The 23,519-nt window shown below is 34.4% G+C and overlaps 2 long non-coding RNA genes across 2 annotated transcripts in view; one reads left to right on the forward strand and one right to left on the reverse strand.

Moving 5' to 3' along the window:
- The window catches only part of LOC117974882 (uncharacterized), a 100,700-nt gene extending 85,469 nt beyond the window's left edge, over window positions 1–15,231 (reverse strand). Inside the window, exon 1 of the long non-coding RNA XR_004665049.4 lies at window positions 15,108–15,231. This is a non-coding gene — a long non-coding RNA (uncharacterized LOC117974882). The remainder of the gene's footprint in view (window positions 1–15,107) is intronic.
- Window positions 1–23,519, forward strand: part of LOC130540589 (uncharacterized) — a 166,197-nt gene that overhangs the window by 86,588 nt on the left and 56,090 nt on the right. The gene's annotated exons all lie outside the window — the stretch shown is intronic.

The raw sequence follows: 23,519 nt of genomic DNA on the forward strand, positions 1-23,519 counted from the left end.
CAACTTTAACGTTTTAGTCACTGAGTTTGGTTGGTGACAAAAAGAACATGTATAATACTCAGGGACTGAATTATTTCATGTTAATGAAACAATTTATTATAAACTATAAACTGTATCTGATCTTGTTGATATAAGGATTAGTGATATTCGTATTGTTGTGGATTAAAGATAGATGTAAATATTGTGATGCTTGTCCCATTAAAAAAATGGGTTCCATTTCTCCCCATGTTGAATAGGCTGGCCGGAAACTGCTTTGACTCATAGAGTGTGGCATTTGTGATGCAGTATCAATTCTAGGCTTAGAGGACAGTCAACTTCCATCTTGGTCTCTAGAAGACTGGAGCTACCACATAAGTCTGACTTACATCCCCTACTAAGGAGATCACATGGAAAGGGTACATGGAGATAAAAAGGAGGACCTATCTAAGTCTAGACAGGCCTGAGAATAGAGTCATGTTGGACCCTTCAGACTAGCACAGCTACCAGCTGATTACCACCATGTGACCCCAGTTAATGCCACATGGAACAGAAAAAATTACCCAGCTAAGCTCTTATTAGATTCCTGAACCACAAAATTGAACTATACAATATATTTTTTGCTGTTTCAAAGCAGAAAAGTAAAACTCCAACCAACCAAATCAACAAACAAAATAAAACAAAAAGAAGAGAGGATGAGATAAAACAAAAGAAATGATAATAGAGACCATCTTCAGCTCAAGATTATTTTATATCTGCCCTATACCATTCATTAATTCTCTTCAAACTGAAAAATATTGAGTAAAATTATCTAAAAAGGCTATTACCTATGAGACCATTGTCTAACAAGACTGTCTTAGAAACATTTGATGTAGCAGGGAGGAGTAGCTTTGGCTTATTATTTACTAATCACTAGGACCTAGCTATATAAAGTTCATATTAATTTACAGAAGATGGATAAATTATAAATTATATTTGTCTGATAGTGATTCAAGTGAATTCTGTCCAGTTGACAAGATAATCCCAAAGAGTATGATTTTTTTAGACTGCAGATTATCAACCCGTTTTCTATTTATTTTAGCAATCTAATTTTAGCATTCTTTTAGTAAAGAAATGTGTTAGTTTCTCTCATCCTTCTTGGAAATAGCTCTAATGTCTTCAATAATAAGTTAAATAAATATTTTAAAAGTAAAAATATTAAATTTCAAAAAGCAGAATCTCCTCTTAGTGTCCTTAAAACTGCCCCTCCCATCTCCCTGACCATATAATGTATGCTATGATTGTGTTTTATTTTATTATTTTCCAAAACAAGAACAGATTTTTTTGTTGTTGTTCATTGTGATGGTTAATATTGAGTGTCAACTTGATTAGATTGAAGGATGCAAAGTGTTGTTCCTGGGTGTGTCTGTGAGGGTGTTGCCCAAAGGAGATTAACATTTGAGTCAGTGGACTTGGGAGAGGCAGACCAACCCTCAATCTGGGTGGGTACAATCTAATCAGCTTCGAGCATGACTAGGATAAAAGCAGGAAGAGAAACTCGGAAAGACTAGACTACTTGAATCTTCCAGACTTCATCTTTCTCCTGTGCTGGATGCTTCTTGCCCTTGAACATCAGACTCCAAGTTCTTCAGCTTTTTGACTTTTGGGCTTACACCAGTGGTTTGCCAGGGGCTCACGGGCCTTTGGCCACAGACTGAAGGCTGCACTGTCGGCTTCCCTACTTTTGAGGTTTTGGGACTCAGACTGGCTTCCTTCTCCTCAGTTTGCAGATGGCCTATTGTGGGACTTATGATTGTGTGAGTCAATACTCCTTGATGAACTCTCTTTCATGTATACATCTATACTATCCATCCCTCTAGAGAAGCCTGACTAATACATTTATTCAAGTATATATTAAAGTATAGGAAGTTACAAAATGTCTCAAACTCTGCCACCCAATGTAAAATGTAAAACATTTTAAAGAACTCCTTTCTAGATATTGATATACAGATATAATAGTATAAATGTTGCTTTGAAATATTTTTATTCTCTCAAACATTTTGTTGGCATTTTTCTATGTAAATAAACAGGAATGTGCATCATTCATTATTTTAAATGGCTTCATAGCATGCTATTTTTGCCAATATCTAATGTCTTAAACTCTTTTGTGGACAAAAATTTAGCTTGAGTCCAAGGTTTATTTATAAACATTAAAAATTTTTATGATGCATTCTTGTATGGTATATAAATTATCTTCTAGAGAGAATTTCTTAGAAGTAGAAATTCTGGATCAAGATTTTGACACACATTAACGAACTGTTTTCCAGGCATATTTTTACCAATTGACACATTCTCACCAAAAGGATATGAAAATACTCATTTCCTCCAGTACTTGCCAACACAGTAGTTACCATGATTGTTTTAGTCGTTGTCGATCTATTTGATTATTTTTATGTGAGTGTCTCTGAACAGTAACACTGTTCCTTTTTTTACAAAAAAAAATATTAGGCATTTATATTTCATCTGTAAATAGTCTGTTTATAGCCTAATACATATTTCTCCTGGGATATGTGAATACTAAAAGATCTTCTATGTGTCTGATATATATCTATGTTTATATTAACCTATTACAGCTGTATCTATATAGTAAATATGTATATATGTATACTTTATATATTTACATATGTGTATGTATATATGTATGTGTGTGTGTGTATATATATATATGTATATATAATTTTTTTCCTCAATTTGTTATGTAACTTCTTAGTCCTAATTCTGATGTTGGCTAAACAGTCATTTGATTTGATTTGGCTTGTATTTTATTATTCATGCTGTTAAATCGATCTCCTTTTCCTTTAAAATTTCTAGCATCCATATAAAGTTTAGTAAGTTCTCCTAAATGTAATATATCTAAAAATACCATTTTATTTTACTAATTGTATCTTTTTTTTTTAATCTGGTGGGGGAGGGAGGGAAGAAGGGGAAAAGAGAGAGAGAGAGAGAGAGAGAGAGAGAGAGATTAAGAATGAAGCAAGAGTCCAGATTTATTTTTTCCAAATATTCATTAAAATGCTTAATACCAGTTCTTTAGGAATTCATTTTGTAATCATTGATTTATAAAGCCATCTTCATCATATTTTAAATTCCTATATACACTTGGTTAAATGTCTGTGATTTTCTTTATATGTTTAAAATTAGTATTGTATTATTAATAAATTAAAGTTTTAAAAAATAATTTGTGTATTTTATAGCAAACTTTTAGTGAACTTTTAATTTTTTCTAATAGGGAATCAACTAAAAATTTTATTTCATTATATTATTTATTTTAACTTTTAAGTTCAGGGGTACAAGTGCAGGTTTGTTACACAGGTAAAATTATGTCATGGGGGTTTGTTGTATAGATTATTTCATCACCTAGGTATTAAGCCTAGTACCCACTAGTTATTTTTCCCCATCTTCTCCCTCCTACCACCCTCCCTACTCTGAAAGGCCACAGTGTGTGTTGTTTCCCTCTATGTGTCCATGTCTTCTAATCATTTAGCTCCCACTTATAAGTGAGAATATGTGGTATTTGGTTTTCTGTTCCTGTGTTAGTTTGCTAAGGATAATGGCCTCCAGCTCCATCCATGTCCCTGCAAAGGGCATGATCTCTTTCTTTTTTATGGCTGCATAGTATTCCAAGGTAAACTTGCATTCTCATTTTCAATATTTGCATCTTATGTTACTTTATCTTTACTTGACCAGCATTTAAAGAAGAATATTCAATAATAGTGGTATTAATGGGAAAACTATCATGTTTTTATAAATATAATTTTTTTCAGTCATACCGAGTTCAACTGTATTTGACATTTTCTCTTTTATTTATAGGTGATTAAATCAAATCAATCTTATACAAAGTATCTTAGATAATGAAGTCGACCTTTTTATTCTATGAATAATATTAATTCTGTAGCCAAAGTCAGCTATATGTTCATGAATTGCTGGATTAAAGAAAATGAGCTTTCATTGTGAACTATAATTAGGATTGTTAGATAAGAACATATAGATGAGTATATTTGCTATGTCAACTGTTGTGAGAGCTTCTGTATAATACTCAGGAATTTTCCTGAAATTTACAACTTGGGGGTTACTGTGAATCTCTGTTGTATATTTGAGTCTAGATTTTCTAGGAGTGCAAATTTGTATTAATTATTACATTAATTTAATCATCCATTCATTTGTAGCATGGTATTGTGTTCCTAACTTGCACATTTTGTTGTAATCAAGTATATATTAAATTCTGGGCAGAGTTCAATACCTCCAGGATAGTGCATTGTGGTTTCTTGCTCAAATGCAGTTGTTTCATTCCAACTGGATCAGTTTCACAGCATAGATCAAGTAAGCCCCCAGGTGAATAATAGAATGGTATGTTTGAAAGTCTTTTTATTGTTTAAAAAGCCCATGTTCAAATAAAGCAAAAACAATTACTTATATACTTCTGGAATCTGTAAAGAACCAAATGAAGGCTATCTTATTGCTTTATGTATGTATCTTGCTAATTTTGCAAGTAAAATTGTACTGCACAACCTGTGTACTCAAATGACCAATCAGATTAAGTAAAAATAACATATTAAAATGACAAAGCACATAACTAGTGGCACTGAAAGAAACGTGAAGGAGACAGATGTGAACAAAAACACTTATGGCACATAGTTCTAGCAAAGATATTTTGAAAGAAAGATACACATACATGAGCACACACAACATGTATTCCAACAAAGACATTTATAATGCAGAATATGTAGATTTAATAAGATGAATTGAGAGGCAGATCATATAGATTTGCAAGCACACTATGTTTTCTTCATGGAAAAAGAAGCCTGAGAACTTTTCTTACAATCATACTGTTTTAAATTACAAGACTGGCTTGCCACCATTATAATTACCCATTTCAATGTTGTCCCAATTTACTTTTGTATCCCCATGACTTCCCTCCACATCTGAATAAAACCACTCAGTCCAGGGCTTTGGAAACTTCCCACAGAACAGTCTCCTCTATTCCCATCTTCCCTGTGATAATATGACAGGTTTATCTCTCACTACATCCACTATTATTTTTCAGTTCTCATTATTATATCTTTAATTCTATCTTACCCATTTATTTCTAGTTCTTTACAATTTCTCTTCCCAGTTACAAACCATTATCTCCTTTTTATTATGATTTTCCCCCTAATCATCTTCTATTATCTCTTATTTTAGTACTTGGCTTTCCCTCTTTGATGTCTTTTGGTTTGAACTTCAGGTAATTTGACCCTTTTTGTTACTTCTTTGACTTATCATAGATCCATTGTCTATTCTCCTTATTTTTTTCATCTTTCATCTTTTTCTATATATTGAAATTCATACAATGGTATGGTTTAGCTGCAGCCGGCAGGGTGATGAGCTGTGGAGAGCTGTCAGAAAGTGAACAAACAGGCTTTTATGATAAAAGGTCGAAGTAGAGCACACATGAGGTTAAAAAATAAAAAGCTTCTATTATAGGATTTAGGGAATTGAATGTACATGACATGATTCCAAAAAAAGGGGGAAAAATACATTGAGTAGGTAATGACATCATGACAAGAGGAAAGCACTATTTATCTCATCAAAGCTTAGTGAACTTAAATGCTAAATCACACAAAGCATGTGATTTAAAACTATTTTAAAATAGTTTGTGGGAGATTAGATCAGAAACCCAACATTTGAAGTCTGTATGCATAGGCCAGAAGCACCGGGTGTTGGAAATAGCATCTGACCTGGGGAGCAGGAGGCTTCACCACTTGTTTAACCTTTTTTCTTTTGACTTTTATTTTTTTCCTCTATAAAATGGAGTTAATAGAACATATTGCCATAGTTATAGATCCTATAGTCATAGACTTTTGTTCAACCTTATGAGTGGCAAGCTCTAGAAGAAAGGTTAAAAGTTTCTATTCATACGTTCTTGAACTTAGGTAGGTTTAGCTCCAAATCTGGTGCTGTTTATTACTATGCTCAACTGCCTCAGGTTCCATATATTAAAAAAAAAAAGACTTCACTATACACACTTAAGCATTTAATTAAAACTTGGGAGAGTAAAATAAATTATTTTGAAAAAATATGGCAACTCTCATTAAGAACCCTAACGAATAGTTCTTTTGGCTCAGTAATTTTATGTCTAGAATTATATCCAGAGGAAAAAGCCCAAAATATAGGCAAAAGACTTTAATACAAAGATGTCCAATGCAGTGTTAGCTGCAGCTGGCAAGGCATTTTAAAAATAATGTAAATATCCAATTGTAAGGAAATGGTTAAATAAATTAGCATAAATTCATATGGCTGCCATGAAAACTGTTTGAGATGAATTCTAACATTAAAATATAAATTTAGGGCCGGGGGCAGTGGCTCACGCCTGTAATCCCAGTTCTTTGGGAGGCTGAGGCGGGTGGATCACCTGAGGTCAGGAGTTCAAGACCAGCCTGGCCAACATGGTGAAACCCCGTCTTTACTAAAAATACAAAAAATTAGCTGGACATGGTGGCAGGCGCCTGTAATCCCAGCTACTTGGGAGGCTGAGGCAGGAGAATTGCTTGAACCAGGGAGGCAAAGGTTGCAGTGAGCTGAGATTGTGCCATTGCACTCCAGTCTGGGCAACAAGAGCGAAACCCCATCTCAAAATACATATATACATACATAAATAAAATATAAATTTGGATAAAAAGAATGTTCTTTTTACATTATGTAAAATGTTCTTTTAACATTATGTAAGTAATAGGTCTTAATTGTCAAAATATTTAGAAAACAACTGAAAGGTATATATCTAAATATCATAATGGTGGGATTTTGATCCAAGGGTACAAACTTTCAGGTATAAGATTAATAAATTCTGAAGATCTAATGTACAGGATGATGGCTGTACTTCATAATAATGTATACTTGAAATTTTCTAAGAGAGGAGATCTTTTGTGGTTTTCATCAGACAAAACATGGTCACTATGTGATATGACCACTATGTTAATCAGCTTGATTGTGGTAATCATTTCACAATGCATAGGTATATCAAAACATTCACACTATATACCTTAAATATATTTAATAAAAAGTATAATTGTTTTAGCAATCTAGATGTTTTTCGGTATTTCTATTCTGTATTCCCTAAATTTTCTATAATAAGGTTATTAATTGTCTAATGGAGAAGAGTAGCATATGCTCTTTCAGTACATCTAATATAGCTTCTTAGGAAATTCCCTGCATTCTTTTTACGTGGCATGATTATATTTCTGAAGATCAAACTAGATGACCAATATCCTAGAGCAGTAGCTATAAAACACAAATTAAACCAAACTCAATCAAATCCCCAAACAGGCACATTTCTCTTATCTAAGGGACTATACTTATTGCCATAAATTTGATATTTTATCATCTCATTGCCTATTATATTTTATAAGATATATGAAATTAATTGCTCTTATCTGGAATTTGATTTTCCTAATTATGGCTCCACCTGGAACCTGGTACTTGGCAGCCAGGTCTTTTCTCTAGCTAGCATTTTTTGCTTATTTCTCATCACATTTCACTATCCCCATTTCTCAGCCAAGGCAAATTGCTTATTTTCTGAAGCATTTTTGTGGATAGAGTTCTGTCTTTCTTGAACCTGTTACCTCTCCAGGTTAAAGAATTCTGGATGGTTCATTGTTGTAATATCTTTTCCTGAAAAACAAATCATTAAATGCAGTGTTATGGGGTAAAACCACTTGAAAGATGTGGAGGGAGAATAAAGTTTACATTACTATTATTCCAAGTGACATGGAACATTGAAAATGAAAATTGAGGGATTTTTTGGTTCTTATTTACTCTGATACTAATCAAAAGTTATGGTTACCTTGGCAACTCTCTAAGCAAGTGATCATCTAGGTAGGAACAGAGCCGTTACTTTACTCTCTTGCACTCTGCCACGGAGCCAGGGAAAATTAAATTATGTTAAGAATAGATGACATTCTCCATGCCTTTGGTAGATGGCTTTAAAATAACATAATTTCATTTTTTGCACCATTTTCTGAAGTCATAACTTTTTCCTCTTTTTTTCTTAAATGACCCAACAATTCAAAAAAAGCAACTACATTAGAAACAATAGAGGATTTCATAAAAGCTGCGTAAAAAGTACAAACTGATTGAGATGCTATCAGAAACATTTCAAACTCTTCTCCAAAATCAAAATTGGGTTTGCTGTATTTAAAAATGCCTAGGGGGATGTTACTCATTATTATTATTATTTTCAGCTCACTGACTTCTAGTAACGGGGAAAGGCATGGAATGGTGGAAATGGCTGGGGTTTTAAGATCACCCTACTATGAAACTGAATATTCTGCAGAATTTAGAGATGTTGGCCAAAACACTATGCCTTCTGAGCCATGTTTCCTCATGAGTAAAATGAAATGAAGGTGCTCTCAGGTGGTGTTAAGAACCTTGCTATTCAAAATGTGGTCTTCAAGTGTGCTCCAATGGCACCAGCATTATGTGTCAATTTATTGAGAAAAGCTTCCAATGCAGAGGCCAGCTTTAACTCAACTCGAGATGTATTACATTTCCCAGATGTAATTAATCATAATCTGCATTGCAACAAGGTTCCCGGGTGATGCACATTATAACGTGAAACATAGTGATGGAGATCCTTGTATCATATCCTGGCTCACCACAGGTGCTCAAAAACTGATCATCACTGTTCTCCATCCACTTAACAGACATAACTTTACCTTTGCTTCAAACACTAATAAGTCCTGTTTTGAAGGCTGCATTAAAAACCCAAGCAGCTATCATTCAACTTCTTTTGACATTATGGGTTTCTGTTCTCTGCAGTTGAACACTTTAGCATCAAACCCAAAATGTGCTTAATAAGTAAAAATATATGCATCATTATTTAATTTAAATGTTCAGGTTTTGGAGGTTTTTACAACATATTATATTTCAATCTAAATAGTAGGCATTAAGTGAACATATTTATACTAAAATCACAATTAAATATTTGAGAAGTAGTTAAAAAATGAGATTTTTTTGGATAAATTCGAAAGAGACAGTGTTTGTGGGTTTTGGGGTCACATTTCAATCCTGCCTTTGGCTACCTCTAACAAGTTACTTGCTACCATCTATAAAAATGTAATAGTAACAATATGTCCTACCTAATCCAGGTCAGTGAGAATAGCGTTACATCTTCCCCTCTGTTACTGTGTTTAGAAATAATTGAGTTTTAGATGGACATTTGTCTGCATGGATCCATGTACAAATATGTGAAAATTTTTTCACTACATAAAATTACCCATAATCTATCATTTGTTACCTCTCATTACGAGGATTAGAAAAAAAGTTTGAATTATTGAAAATATAAATGTAGATATATATATATACATATATATATACATACATAGTTTCAAATAAATTATTAAAGTATTCCCAAGTAGAGATCTTCAGGGATCTGTTTTAATGAAAACTGAAGATGAATCTGTAATTATCAATTATGCATATTAAAATTTTATTTTTTTGGAATGGTTTATGCTTTCTGTCAAGCTTGCCTCACCTTAGTGATAACAGGATTTTTTTCTCACTGGGTTAATGCTGGTGACAATCTATTATTTCACTCTTCTACTTGCCTGTTGTGAGCAGGGGTGTCACCCACAATAAAAGATGTTGGTAAATGTTGAAGTATCCATAAAAACAAGATAAACATATATCAAAGTAGCACAGACCTTAGAAATATTTTTTTCTTTTAACCTATCCAGTAATTGAGAAAAGTTTGAAGTGCACAGTTCGACCCTCCTAAAATTCTCTCACTTTCCAAATAAGTAGAGTACAAATTTATTAACCTGTAAGTTAGAAAGCTGGGTAGTCATTTTCTTCACCAAGAAATGATGAATATATATTATATAGTATAGACACTTAAGCACTTATTTTTCTTGGCAAAAATCTTGCATTGATTCAGGTGCTGTGGTTTGTGGCCCTTATACAGAGTCCTGTGAACTTGACTAGGACATTTAGCCTCTTTCAGCCTGTTTTCTAGTAAGGCAGGGACTTGTCTTATTCACTTCTGTACCTCAGCGGCTAGAAGGGTAACTATCAGAAATATTTGTCGAATGAACAAAACTATAAAATCTGCTGTGTGCAATTCTTCACAGTAGAGCCAACTGGAGTTGACCCATCACACTAATAGCCCCAATTGTTGGTTTATAGGCCTGCTAAAATACTGTTCCCCTCAGCTCTGGGGACAGTTGCCAGGGCCTAGGGTGGCTAGAACTCGGGGCAATCTCTCCCCAGCTGTTATCTAGCTTTTCCATTAGCTCAATAGCTACACTAATGAAATATTCTCATTTTCTATGTATGCTATGGCATGAATAAAGTTGGAAAGCCCTTCTTTAGAGGAAGAGTGATAAACTCAAAATGTCCATAGAAACTAGGCAGGTAATTTGAGAGAAGCAAGCCTGGTGTAAGTGCCTGCTAGCTGCTGCTAACTGAAATTGGTTGTAGAAACTTAAGTACTGAAGGTATGAAACGTGAAAGTGTAGTATAGAAAACAAATACCATGGAATTATAATATATGACATTTTTAATTTCAGTTGTAGAAGTATTGGCCTCTGAAACTTACAGAATTAGACTGCCATACTTCTGCTTATTGAGCTTATCTCCTGATCCTTCACCCTTTTTGGTCTTCATCTTTCTACCATGCTCCCCCCCCTTTTTTTTATTACCAATTAGATTTTACCTCTCTTGCTATTTCAAGTGTAAATCCACACACAGCTTTAGGTTATAATTTTGATTTTGTGGCTTTTATTTCATGATACCACAACTCCTTTTCTGCCATCTTTTATTTACATGCCTATAAAGTACCAGGCAATATACTAAAGTATAGAGAAAATGTGATCAATATGGTATGTTCTGTGTCTTGATAAGCAGGAGACCATACAATAAACCTTTAATTGAAATTATAATAAACTTTGATGTAGCACTATCTGGGTATAAGGAATTATTCTAAGCATTTTTTCATTTGTTATCTTACTTCATTCACATGAAAAACATGTTGAGACTTTATGTGCTAACTTAAATTTGTCAAATTCTACCATAGGAATGCCAGACTTCCAAGACAGTAAATTCCAAGATGCTGGGCAGTCTTGATAAATTCCCATTATATGTTCTAACTTCATATACCTAGCCTCCCTTCCATTCTTCCTCTCTTTCTCTTTCCAAATCCATAGCTACTTCACAGGCACAATCTATGCATTTTTAAGGGTTTGTTGTGGTTCAGATATGGCATACTTCCTATTTTAAAGATGTCAGAAAATCTCAAGATATACCACTATGAATATGTGCATGTGCATTTGTGTGTATACACAAATAAACTGTAATGTATTAAGAGCTATCTATGAAACAGGAGTTCTGCCAAGGGTATCTTCACTTCTCACACCAGCCCTGCAAGGCAAGAAATATAATCTCCATTTCAAAAATGAGGTTAAGAGGAAGCAATTTGTCCAAGATCACATGGCCACTGAATTTTAAAACTTAGATTCATACTCATATATGTTTGACTTTAAAATCTACACTTTTCTTCATTGCCTCTCCTTTACTTATAGTAATTTAGTCCAACCGTTCATCTGATGCTCATAACCCATATGCAACTTCACTGACAAATGGTTAAACAGTTAATGCCTTCAAAACAGAAGTGACAAGGTTCCTGTTTAATCAAAATGAAACAGACACGGTGGCCTGCTCTAAGCTTTGAAAGTTAAAGTCTCATTACGTTGAAATATGTTTAAAATTAAAACCTTTCCTCCAGTGAAGATGACTCAGATTCTGTCCCTTGAACCATGTAGAATGTAGAATTTGCTTGCTCTTTTCTTTTCTTCTCTTTTCTTTCTTTCTTTCTTTTTTCTTTTTTTTAACAATTCTTCCCCCAAGATTTCTCTTTTCCAAAAAAGCTGCACTTGGTTCCTCATCTGGTCTTCATGGTGCAGTTTCAATTCTCATCCCTATGCCTGTTTCTTTCTTAACATGCCTGAAATGAATATATCCTGCATGGTCAGCTCAGCCAGTTCTCCACTCTCTTTCTTCTGGTTACAGGTTTGCTCCACCCTATATTCTACACAGCCACTGGCCACAAGACTGATCACATGACCAAATCCTAGCCAACCACATTGTTCCATCTCCCTGACAATAGTGATTCGGCGAAAGGTTTTTAAATGACTGCAGCATAGCAATCAGAGCTTTCTCAGGAATTTCTATCTAAATGTTAGGTGAAAGGAAGTTTACTCTGTCAGCTGAAACAGCTAAGCCAAGACTCTTTAGTGGTCATGCTTCCTCCCAGTAGTGAAGGCCTATATGAAATAAGAAAGGGTAAGGTCAACATGCAAGGAGAAGCAGTGATAAACAGAAATGAGAGACTGAAAACAAACAGAGAGACTGAATGGCTCCGAAATCCTGGTTTCCATTCCTAAAACTCAGGTTTAAGCAATTTTTTTCTTCAGGTAGGTAGATTATCTGAGAACTCTTCTTAGCAGTGTGAGCCAAAAAAATCCCTTTCTTGCATGTGAAGTTTCTGTCGTTAACAAAGGAAAGAATCCTGACAGATGTATTCCACATTAAGGTGTGATGCCTGGGAACTGAAAATACTGTAAGGGCAAGCATGCCACCTCCCTTCAGCTACTTTTATTCCACAGTATGACCTAAAAATCTTTTAATTTTTTAGCAGCCATGTCAGCACTACTGACTCTCATTGAGTTTGTTAATGTATAAAATCACCATGAATTTCATATTTAATCTGACATACTAATAAGATTAGATTCTTTGAGAGTCTAATTCTGTAATTCAACGTATTTTTTTCTTCCAGCTGCATGTAATTTGCAAATTTAAACTTCCTGTCTATAGCTTTGTGACCTTGAGCAAACCTCTAAATATCTTTAAAATTTGAAGAATATCTATCTTATTGGTAACTGTGAGAATAAAGTTCATGCCAAGCAATTTCCTCAATGCCTAGCACATAGCAGATGCTCAAACGTAGTAGTGGTAATTTTTAAAAAGAAAGAAGCTAAAGGAAGAGGTCTTTGGAAAACAGCAAAAATCTGTGCTCTAATATTTAATCAGTTCATTAATTAGAATCATGAATATGGTTGTTTAGGCCCTTGCAGATATACTTCCCTATATGTCATTCAGGTTATCTTCCTTTAGTGACTGACAAATACCTGGCTAAATCCAGATGGATGTAATCCACCTTTTTCAAATTCTTGTTCAAGGGGGAATGAAGTCAGTCTGACCTGACTCATTCTTCTTAAACTCATCCTGCTGATTTCTGTTTCCACTTCCAAATGCTTACAAACTGTTACTTTAATAGTCTGCTATTCAATTGTGCTTAACATTTATTTCAAGCTTGTAAATCACAAGTCATAAAGCTTGTGTATGACTAATTACAATCCTTTTTTAAAAGAACTACCACTGTATCTGTAGCCTTGTGGCACAAAACCCATTTTATCATGTTTCAAGACCACTGGAAGCAGAATAGCAGTTTCAAACACAAGTCTTTAGTAGCCTGAAACATAACTTCACAGAACTCTGCTGGGCACTTTTCTATAATTCATTCAACTACTCGTAATGGGAAGTCTTTCTTATTGATAATGTTCATTATACATCTTAGTCCTAACACACACAAATTAGATATATACATACATAAATATGTGAATATATACAATGTTATAAGTTAACAAAAATATAAAATATACCACATAGTACCAACATTTTAAGTTTTGTTTATTACCCATGCTCTGAAAATTGGTGTACATGCATCTGAAGCTATAAATATTATTTGCTGCTATTTCCCAATTGGTTTCATGTATGAATCACTGGGCACCACCTACACTTCGTTCTCATATCAGGCCTGCAGCCCTCCCTAATAGCAATCAGTTTCATAGCTCTGTCTCTGTTTTTTTTTCTTTCCCTTCCACACTTAATTTAATAATTTGACTGTGCCAGATAGAGTTTAAACAAATTAATTCTGTCCTGCTCTCAGGCAAATCAGTCTAACTTAGCTTGTTGACGCTTTACCTTACAGGCATTTAAATTCATACAAGGTAAGATATAGTTAATTATGATAAATAATTTTTTTCATTCAACAGAATAATTATTCATATTCCTTGGCAGTTCTTAATTTATTAGTCTTCCTTAAAAACTATTGCTTTAAAACTTCTTTGGGCTTTTCTTTGTTGAATCACAAAATTCTGCTTATGTAGCTTGAACTCAACAAGCCTTATTAAATTAGAGGAAAAAACACATTGCCAATCTCTATCAAGGCTAGGTGCTTCAGATATATATATATATATATATATATATATATATATATATATATATTTAAAAAACAAACAATATGTAATTGTTCAGGGAACTTTAGCTAAACCCACATTTGAAAGCTAGTTGGGAAAAAATAAAATTATCATCCAAGAAAGCCAGTTTTAAAGTTATCATAAAAAGAATTATGATAACTTTCTCCTGCCTATTAGACTGTGTGGTTTCTCCCTTGCCCTCTCAGGTAACCTGCAATTCAGGATAATTGCAGTTGCCCCTCATTATCCTCTCTATGTCTTATACTTAGGCTCTATGCTTGCTCATCTCCATCTACCCCTCCCCAACCCAGCTTAGAGGTGGGTGCAGTTGAAGTGCTACTCATTGTCGTTGTTTGGAGGTCTGGAATATATATCCATGTTCTTTTTTGTTTAGTTTTAATACAGTTTAACTAAAACATCAAATACAAAACACAGAGTATCAACCTGTAGAACTTACCTACAAGTTAACTAGAAAGAAAAAAAGAAAAAGAGATGTTATTGAGGTGTATTTGTTTCCTTTCTAAAAATCTAGAGTTTTTTGAGTGACTGAATAGAAATACTAGGAAAGATAGTATTTAATTTTTACCTCTTTCCCCCCAAATATCCTTTCTGAATTCCATTTTCTCTTCTAGACTTAAATCCCATTTTTCTTACCATTAGTAGTAAACAAATACTCTGGGTTCCCTCAAAACTCTTATCCCATTTTCTGGTTAAAGAGCCCTGATATTGTTTTGGGAAAGTACCACATTTCCATTCTCTCAGCCTATAGGATTCAGACATACCTTGGAAAGAGAAATGGCTTACCTCTGGCCATAGAGAAGAGTACAAGAATGAACACTTGACCCAGGTTGGTCATTTTAGAGCCTGGTACCGGGGGCTTCTGATAGATGGAATGGAAAAGAAGCTTCTTTTCATGCAGTTGCTGAGAACATATGATGAAATGCTGGAGACTTTGACATCCGTTCTGCAAGCAACAGGAAGTATACAGTCTATAAAGGAAGCTGATGCAGACTAAGGCATAGCCAAGAACCTAAAAGAGCAAGTCTAGATACTGGTGACAACTTTGGAGAACATGTATTCAGTTGTTCCCAAAATCAATCATTGCTAAGAAATTTTAGCTACATCACATTAAAGCTTGTTTTTGCCCAAATCTGTGGAGATGGAAAGTTTCCTATCTCTCACAAATGAAAGAGTCCTGCCTAAAACATCATTTCCCTCCAAAAACATCTCTTCAATTCACTCAGCACTGAAAAGCATATCATTTAACTGCCATCTGTTCCACATTGTAAAAAAAAAAAAAAAGGATACTTCAGACTTGTCTGTCTCTATTGCCTCTTCTTGTTGACCTTACTCTCACATCATATTATTATTTATTTTTACTATGTTCCCTATATCCTCAAAAGTTATTGGCATGATAGTAGGCACTTTTCTACATTTCTGTATTTCTTGTATAGAAGTTTTCACCCATACTGTCTGTAGCTCATTATGTATTTACTAGGAGTTATTTGTATTGATTAGATTGACATATCCTTCTTTTTTTAGTTGTATAAAATTAAAGGCTATAAGTGCAGTTTTGTTACATGGATATATTGTGTAGTGGTGAAGTTGGGCTTTTATTGTAAACATCAGCAAAATATTGCATATTGTGTCCATTAAGTAATTTGTCATCCCTCAACCCCTCCCACCTTCCTACGCTTCTGAGTCTCCAGTGTCTATTATTCCATACTCTTTGTCCAAATGTACACATTATTTTGCTCCCACATATAAGTGAGAACATGCAGTATTTGACTGTTTCTGAACTGGGTCATTTAATATAATGGCCTCCAGTTCCATCCATGTTGCTACAAAAGACGTAATTTAATAGATATATGTGAAATCTGGTCATTAATTCTTACCTTTAAGCTTACTGAAAAGATAAAGGCCTAATAAGTTGAGACTGGAATTAAAATGAATATCTTCATTATGAGTGAGAGAGACTTCAGAAGCACAGTGCCCTAAATATCAAGAGATGGCTCTTCCTCACCTGCTAAGTCCTTAACATTTGTATTTTGTCCAAAATTAATTTTTAGAGTACTAAAAGGATAACAGTTTATTGATATATGTTTTGAACTTTAAATCTCATTGTGTATCCAATAACAAATTGCTTGTTATTGTTAATAGTTATTTTAGTAGAATAAAGGGGTCTATATATTATTAGTTATTTAGTAGAATGAGGGGGTCTCTCTCTATATATATCTCACACTTTTCCTTGAGACATATTCTTTTTCTCTTCTCTCCCCTTTTTCTTCCTCCTCCTCCTTCTTTTTGTTGCTTAACCTAAGGAGGTACTTTCTTCCAAAGAGTCTTCCTTAAATATGCATTGTATATAAAAGGAAAAAGCAAGTTCCTGTAAAAAACAAATGGTGAAACAGCAGTATTTTTCCTATTCGTATTTTAAATTCTGCATAATTTGGATCTCAATGAGCTGCTATCATATACAAACAGCCTGGACCCTTGAGATGTACTAAAACAAAGAAAATTTGCTCACATTATGATTGTTAATGGATGACTTAGTGTATGACAAGGATTCTTTACAATACAGTGAAGATAATTATAATTGAAGACACAAAGCAAAACCTGCTTCAGCTAGGAAATTCTTCAGGGGCACATGTTATTTTTATGGATCTCCTCACGAAGGGGCAGGCCATGTCAATAACTAACATTTGCTATTAAAATATGAAATAATCAAATAATATCAATCTTCAGGGAAATATGTTTAACTGCTTAATCAAGTTTTGCTTTAAACATTTTCCCTAAAAGTAAGAATGTATCATTTTAAAAATCCTGAGGCAGTTTGTAAAGTTGGTTAATGGGTAAGGAAATGTTAAGAGAACCACATTTTTTAAAGAATAAGTTATCTGGCCGGGCGCAGTGGCTTACGCCTGTAATCCCAGCACTTTGGGAGGCCGAGGCGGGCGGATCACGAGATCAGGAGATAGAGACCATCCTGGCTAACACGGTGAAACCTCATTTCTACTAAAAAATACAAAAAAAAAAAAAAAAAAAAAAAAATTAGCCGGGCGTGGTGGCGGGCGCCTGTAGTCCCAGTGCCTGTAGTCCCAGCTACTCGGGAGGCTGAGGCAAGAGAATGGTGTGAACCCGAGAGGCGGAACTTGCAGTGAGCCGAGATCGCGCCACTGTGCTCCAGCCTGGGTGACGGAGCAAGACTCCGTCTCAAAAAAAAAAAAAAAAAAAAAAAAAAAAAAAGAATAAGTAATCTTTTCATTGTATGTAAATTACGACAGCAAATTAAGTCCAGAAAAAACATATAAATGAAAGGAATAAGAAGAAAAAATAGTTGAGATGAATAGGATGAAAAATTAAGTGAAAGTGTGGCAAAATATATTTATTTAGTGGTATGAAATGCAGTCCCTTGTGGGAAGGAAGAGTTTAGATAGAAATCTAGAGAAAAGGGAAACAGGAATACACTGTATTTCTCGTCAACCTATGTAAAAGATACTGTGATGAGCCATGCTGATCTCCCTTCAAGACTGCAGGAATTATGCCCCCAGCTGGCAGCTCTTAACTGTGAGTCCTCTCTAGAAATTGCCTAGGCTGGAAAGTGTTCCCTCAACCTCAAGGTAGTAAGAGCCTGTATCCCATGATAAGTTGACTCGACTCTAACTCCTTGATCCAATGCAAGCCGACTCTGGAGGGCTGCTCTAGTTTCTCTGTGGGGACAGCTGTGGCGTTTGTCAAGACTGAATCAATTTCTATCTGCCCAGTTCTGCTTCCTTCCTGTCTCTTCCCCTCCACAGGTGCTGATACTGAAAGTGTCCCCAAATAAATTTTACCTCAAACTCTACCTCAGGGTCTACTTCCTAGAGAACTCAGCTTGTAAAAATCTGTGAAATTATTCCTTTGGTTGCTAATGGTTGTTGAGTAAATATTATTTGTTAGGGACCATGTATGTGTACTCTCTACATGGATTATGTCATTTGATCTTCCCAACCCACAAGGGATGTACTATTATTGTCCACAGTTTTCAGCTGAGGAAACTGAACTATAGTGAGGTTAAATCATTTGTTCTAGGTCTGTGGGTGAGAAAAGTTGGAGTTTGGAGCTGGAGTCTACCACACTGTCCAGGGAACTCTACAGGGAGACCAAGTTCCTAACAAGGAGGTAATGAGAAAGCTTTAGGAGTATTGACCCTACAGCGGGAAAGAGTCAATATTCAGGAAGAAATGTAGAGTCAAATTTAAATAGGTGCTTGTAACTCTCTTTGAATTCAAAACAATTAAGAAGGGCAAAAGTTGAACAATAATTAATAAGAATATCTAGTTCTGTCTGAAATTTAGAGATTTTAGTTTTTAAATCTTGAAATATAGTCTTCTTCTGAGGCTACTTCAGGTGATGACTTTTAATAGAAATATTAATTTCTAATATAACAATGTAGGCTTTTTAATTATAAAATTTAAGGTTTGAGGTAGCATCTAATCTAAAAGAACTCAGAAATGTTATCACTTAGTTTATCTCAGTATTATCATCTGCTAGAGAAGAAAAGGTTTCTTTTTTAAAAAATAAAATTTCCTTAATGTATCCTTCTAAATATAATATGTAGTTATGATTAAAAACAGATGGAAATATAAGGTCTCAGAAAATATAAATTTTGTTATGCTTTTTTAAAATATTTTAATTGTTTTTATTTTAATTGTTTTTTCTTTGTTTAATTCTGTCATGTTTATTCTTCTCCATATCCCAAGTGCTCTCTAAAGAAAAAATAGCAGTAATACTACCAGGATTTCCTCCTTCCAATGCATCCTCTCTTGAGCAGTGACTCAATTTCTTGCTCAGAAATGGTGCCCCCAGCCATTGGTGGCTCAGGTTGAAAATGTGAGTCATCTCTGATGTCCATCTTTACCTCAGACCCCACTTCTGGGCATTGTAAAATTATTAAAAATATATCCAGAGTTTTACTATTTCTTATTACTTCTTCCCCGCCACCCCAGTACAAAGACACCATTACCTCTTGTTTTTTAAAGCATGGTGTGATCATACTAGAGCTTTATATTCTTTTAAAACTTAATTATATAATGGATATATATCTTTATGAGCACCTAATATATATTTCAATGGCTGCTTAATGCCCTCTTGGGAAAATGTACTCCCAGTTTGAATGATGAAAGGGACCCTAAAGTCAGGGGTCACTTAGGGAATGTCAACTGGCTCTGTGGATCCAGTCTACCCAAAACAACAATACTTGGTGGAGTCCTAGTATTGGAAAGAAAGAAAATTATTTTGCAATGAAACATGTACATGGGAAAGCTGAGTGTGAATTCTGAACATGGATTCTGAGGCACTGTAGTCAGATATATGATGTCATAGTGTCTCATGGCACTTATCTTCATTTAAGAATATTTCTGCTCAACAGACCGGATTTGAGTGTTTTCAACCAAGAAATACTTGTTTCATTTCCATGCTTGAAACCCCTGGATGGTTTCACATCATTCTTAGATTAAAATCTAACTTTTCTTGAGATATCGACAGGACCTGACTTACCATGGTTTGACTTATGATTTTATAAGTTTATGATGCTGTGAAAGCAACTGTCCTTCAGTACAACATTCAATGCATTACATGAAATATTCAGTGCTTTATAAAATAGGCTTTGTGTTAGATGGTTTAGCTGCACTGTAGGCTGATATTAGTGCTCTAGGCAAATTTAAGATAGGCTAGGCCAAGCTATGATGTTCTGTATGTTAGGTGCATTAAATGCATTTTCAATTTATGATAAGTTGATTGGGATGTAACTCCATCGTAAGTTGAAGAGCATCTGTAATTTTGTTTCTAGCCACCTCTTCTGTCTCATTTTCTACCACTTCCACCTTGCTCCAAACTTCAATCTACATGTTGCACTTGTTTTCAGTGCCTGGAACTCACCAACTCCCTTGTAACATAAAGATCTTTGAAGATGCCATTCCCTTGACCAATCTCTCAACTCTGTTTGTCATTTTAACTCCCATTTATCATTCATGGTTCCTTTGAGATGTCATTCTTTTCAGAAAGCCTTCTCTGAAACACAGACTGGTTAAATTTGGCTAACATGAAAAACCCTTTTAGGACCCAAGTCTCTTTGGGGGCACTTGTGTTGGATGCAATCAAACAATAACGTGCACAGTTTTCTATGGAGCATGTATACATTTAAATGAAGTACATACCTGAAGACAGAAGTAAGGAAGCCATATGTGTTAAGTTGCACGAGGACAATGAACATACCTGTTGCTTTCTAAGATCTGTATATGCCTCACAGTGTTCTCTAGTACATAGATACTTGGCTTTTTCAAAAATCTTTGGACAATTAAATTTAATTACTGTTTTTTTTCTAGTGTATGTACTGCTGTAATGATTATATAGTTACAAAACAAACACTTGCATTTTCTAGTTGGGTTTATTTCCTAGCATATACTAAGGAAATACTTATAAAAGGTGAATAAGCCCTTTCTGGGCTGGACTTTTTGATAAAATAATAAAATTGTGTGATAATGAATACTTAATTTAAAAATACTTCTCTGAGCTCTCACTTGATTGTGGAGACTTATGTAAGTAAAAGCATTACCAACCTAGGAAGTAAGGGTGGCTAGCTGGGTTTGATTTCCTTCAGTCTTTCAGGAAATGGCAAAATGTTCAACCTTTTGAGAGAACTTAACTTTATGTTCCTGTTTTCAGTGCTGACACTGCTAAGAATGAATCATTAAATGTGAGAGGAAGGTTAAAGAAAAAATGTTTAACAAACTGTACTTTTCCAGTGCTACATTTAGAAAAAAATTGTTTTGAATATTGAATATATTTCAATAGCCAGGATATAATGACCATATATGTACGCATACATATCAATTGTTGGAATTTATTTATAAAAGCTTTTTTTTTATTTTTTAATGTGGAAATTCAGAAAGTACAGGTACAGATTCGTTACATGGGTAAATTGTGTGTTACTGGGGTTTGGTGTACAAATAATTTTGTCACCCAGGTAATAAGCATAGTACATACCTGATAGGTAGTTTTTTGACCCTCACCCTCCTCCCACTCACCACCCTCAAGTAGACCTAGTGTCTGTTGTTCCCCTCTGTGTGTCCATGTGCAGTCAGTTTTTAGCTCCTACTTATAAGTGAAAACATGTGATATTTGTTTTTTTTTTGTTCCTACATTAATTCACCGAGGATAATAGCCTCCAGTTGCATCCATGATGCTACAAAGGGCATTATTTCATTCATTTTTTTTATGGCAGCATAGGATTCCATGGTATACATGTACCACATTTTCTTTATCCTGTCCACTGTGGATGGTCCCCTAGGTTGATTCCATGTCTTTGCTATTGTGAATAGTACTGCAATGAACATACGGTTGCATGTGTCTTTATGGTAGAATGATTTATTTTCCTTTGTGTATATACCCAGTAATGGGATTTGCTGGGTTGAATGGTAATTCTGTTTTCAGTTCTTTAAGAAATCTCCAATCTACAGTAGTTGAAATAATTTACATTCCCACCAGCAGTGTGTAAGCATTCCCTTTTCTCTGCAACTTCATCAACATCTGCTATTTCTTGACATTTTAATAATAGCCTTTGTGACTGGTATGAGATGGTATCTCATTGTGGTTTTAATTTGCATATTTCTGATGGTTAATGATGTTTAGCATTTCTTCATATGCTTGTTGGCTATGTGTATGTCTTCTTTGAGAAATATCTGTTCATATTCTTTGCCCATTTTTTAATCAGTTTGTTAGCTTTTGGCTTGTTAATTTAAGTTCCTTGTAGATTCTGGATATTAGACCTTTGTCAGATGCAGAGTTTGCAACTATTTTCTCTCATTCCGTAGGGTGTCTGTTTACTCTGTTGATAATTTATTTTGCTGTGAAGAAAGTCTTTAGTTTAATTGTCCATATTTGGTTTTGTTTCAGTTGCTTTTTGAGACTTCGTCATAAAATCTTTGCCATGGCCGATGCCTAGAATGTTATTTCCTAGATTTTCTTCTAGGGTTTTTGAAGAGTTAGGTCTTATATTTAAGTCTTTAATCATCTTGAGCTAGTTTTTGTATATGGTGAACTGAAGGAGTGCAGTTTCAGTCTTCTACATATGGCTAGCCAGTTATTCCAGCACCATTTATTGAATGGGGAGTCTTTTCCCTATTGTATAATAATGCTTACAGAATCAAATTTTGGTGGCTGAAATTAATTATTGAGAGGGTGGGGAAGATTTTTCTATGTTAGTTAAAGAATTAGAAATTTCTAATAAAGTGAAATAATGAAATTTATTACATAGCTCAACAAGAGGATTCAAACTCAGCATAAGAGGGAGGAACTACTTCATCTCTTTTATACCTTCATGAGCTTTGGTTGCATGAAATAATAACCTTAATTATACAGAATTCAACTAAAAGAAGCATTCGAGTGTGTGTTCTGAGAGTTCCATTTTGGAGAAAAAGGATGAGAAGACCATCCAATTAAAAAATATGTATACACAGTTCATGTTGTTGACAAGTAGTTTAAGCCTTGGGTATGTATCACTATTTATGTATTTTATGCTAGACAATGATAAATAACACTTGGGGCAGTTTATTGTTTTAATTAATATAATTGAGTGCCTAAGATGTGTCAGGTGCTGTGATAAGCACTTTGGATTAAACGGTGCCCAAAATAGATATCTCTGTCCTCAGAGTTAGGATCTATCTAGTGGAGGACACAGACATGGGAAAAATAACTTTCTTTTTTCAAATTATGTAAATTATAACTCAGATAAGCACTGTGTGGAAAGTTACATGATACTTTAAGAACATATAACAGGGGCGTTTGACCTAATTAGGAAGGTAAGAGAAAGCTTTCTTAGTGAAGGCATGGTAGAATAGTGAGATGAAGAATGATGTAATACTTAGTTTAAGAAAGAAAGGAGAAATTTCTAGGGAAATCAGTTTTAATAAAGTTGTTCCTTGCTATTACACTCTATAAAAAATGAATATGCTGAAGGCATGAAAACTTTTGATTTTTAAATTTTTAATTATGACTACATAATAATTGTACATATTTATGGGGTACATGTGATATTTTGTTACAAGCATGCAATGCATAATGACCAAATCAGTGCAATTGGGATATCAATCCCCTCGAGTATTTATCATTTGTTTGTGTTAGGAACATTCCAATTACACTTTTTAGTTATTTTGTTTTAGTTATTTTTGAAATAAA

This window comes from Pan paniscus, chromosome 9 (assembly GCF_029289425.2).
Source record: "Pan paniscus chromosome 9, NHGRI_mPanPan1-v2.0_pri, whole genome shotgun sequence".
NCBI lineage: Eukaryota > Metazoa > Chordata > Mammalia > Primates > Hominidae > Pan > Pan paniscus.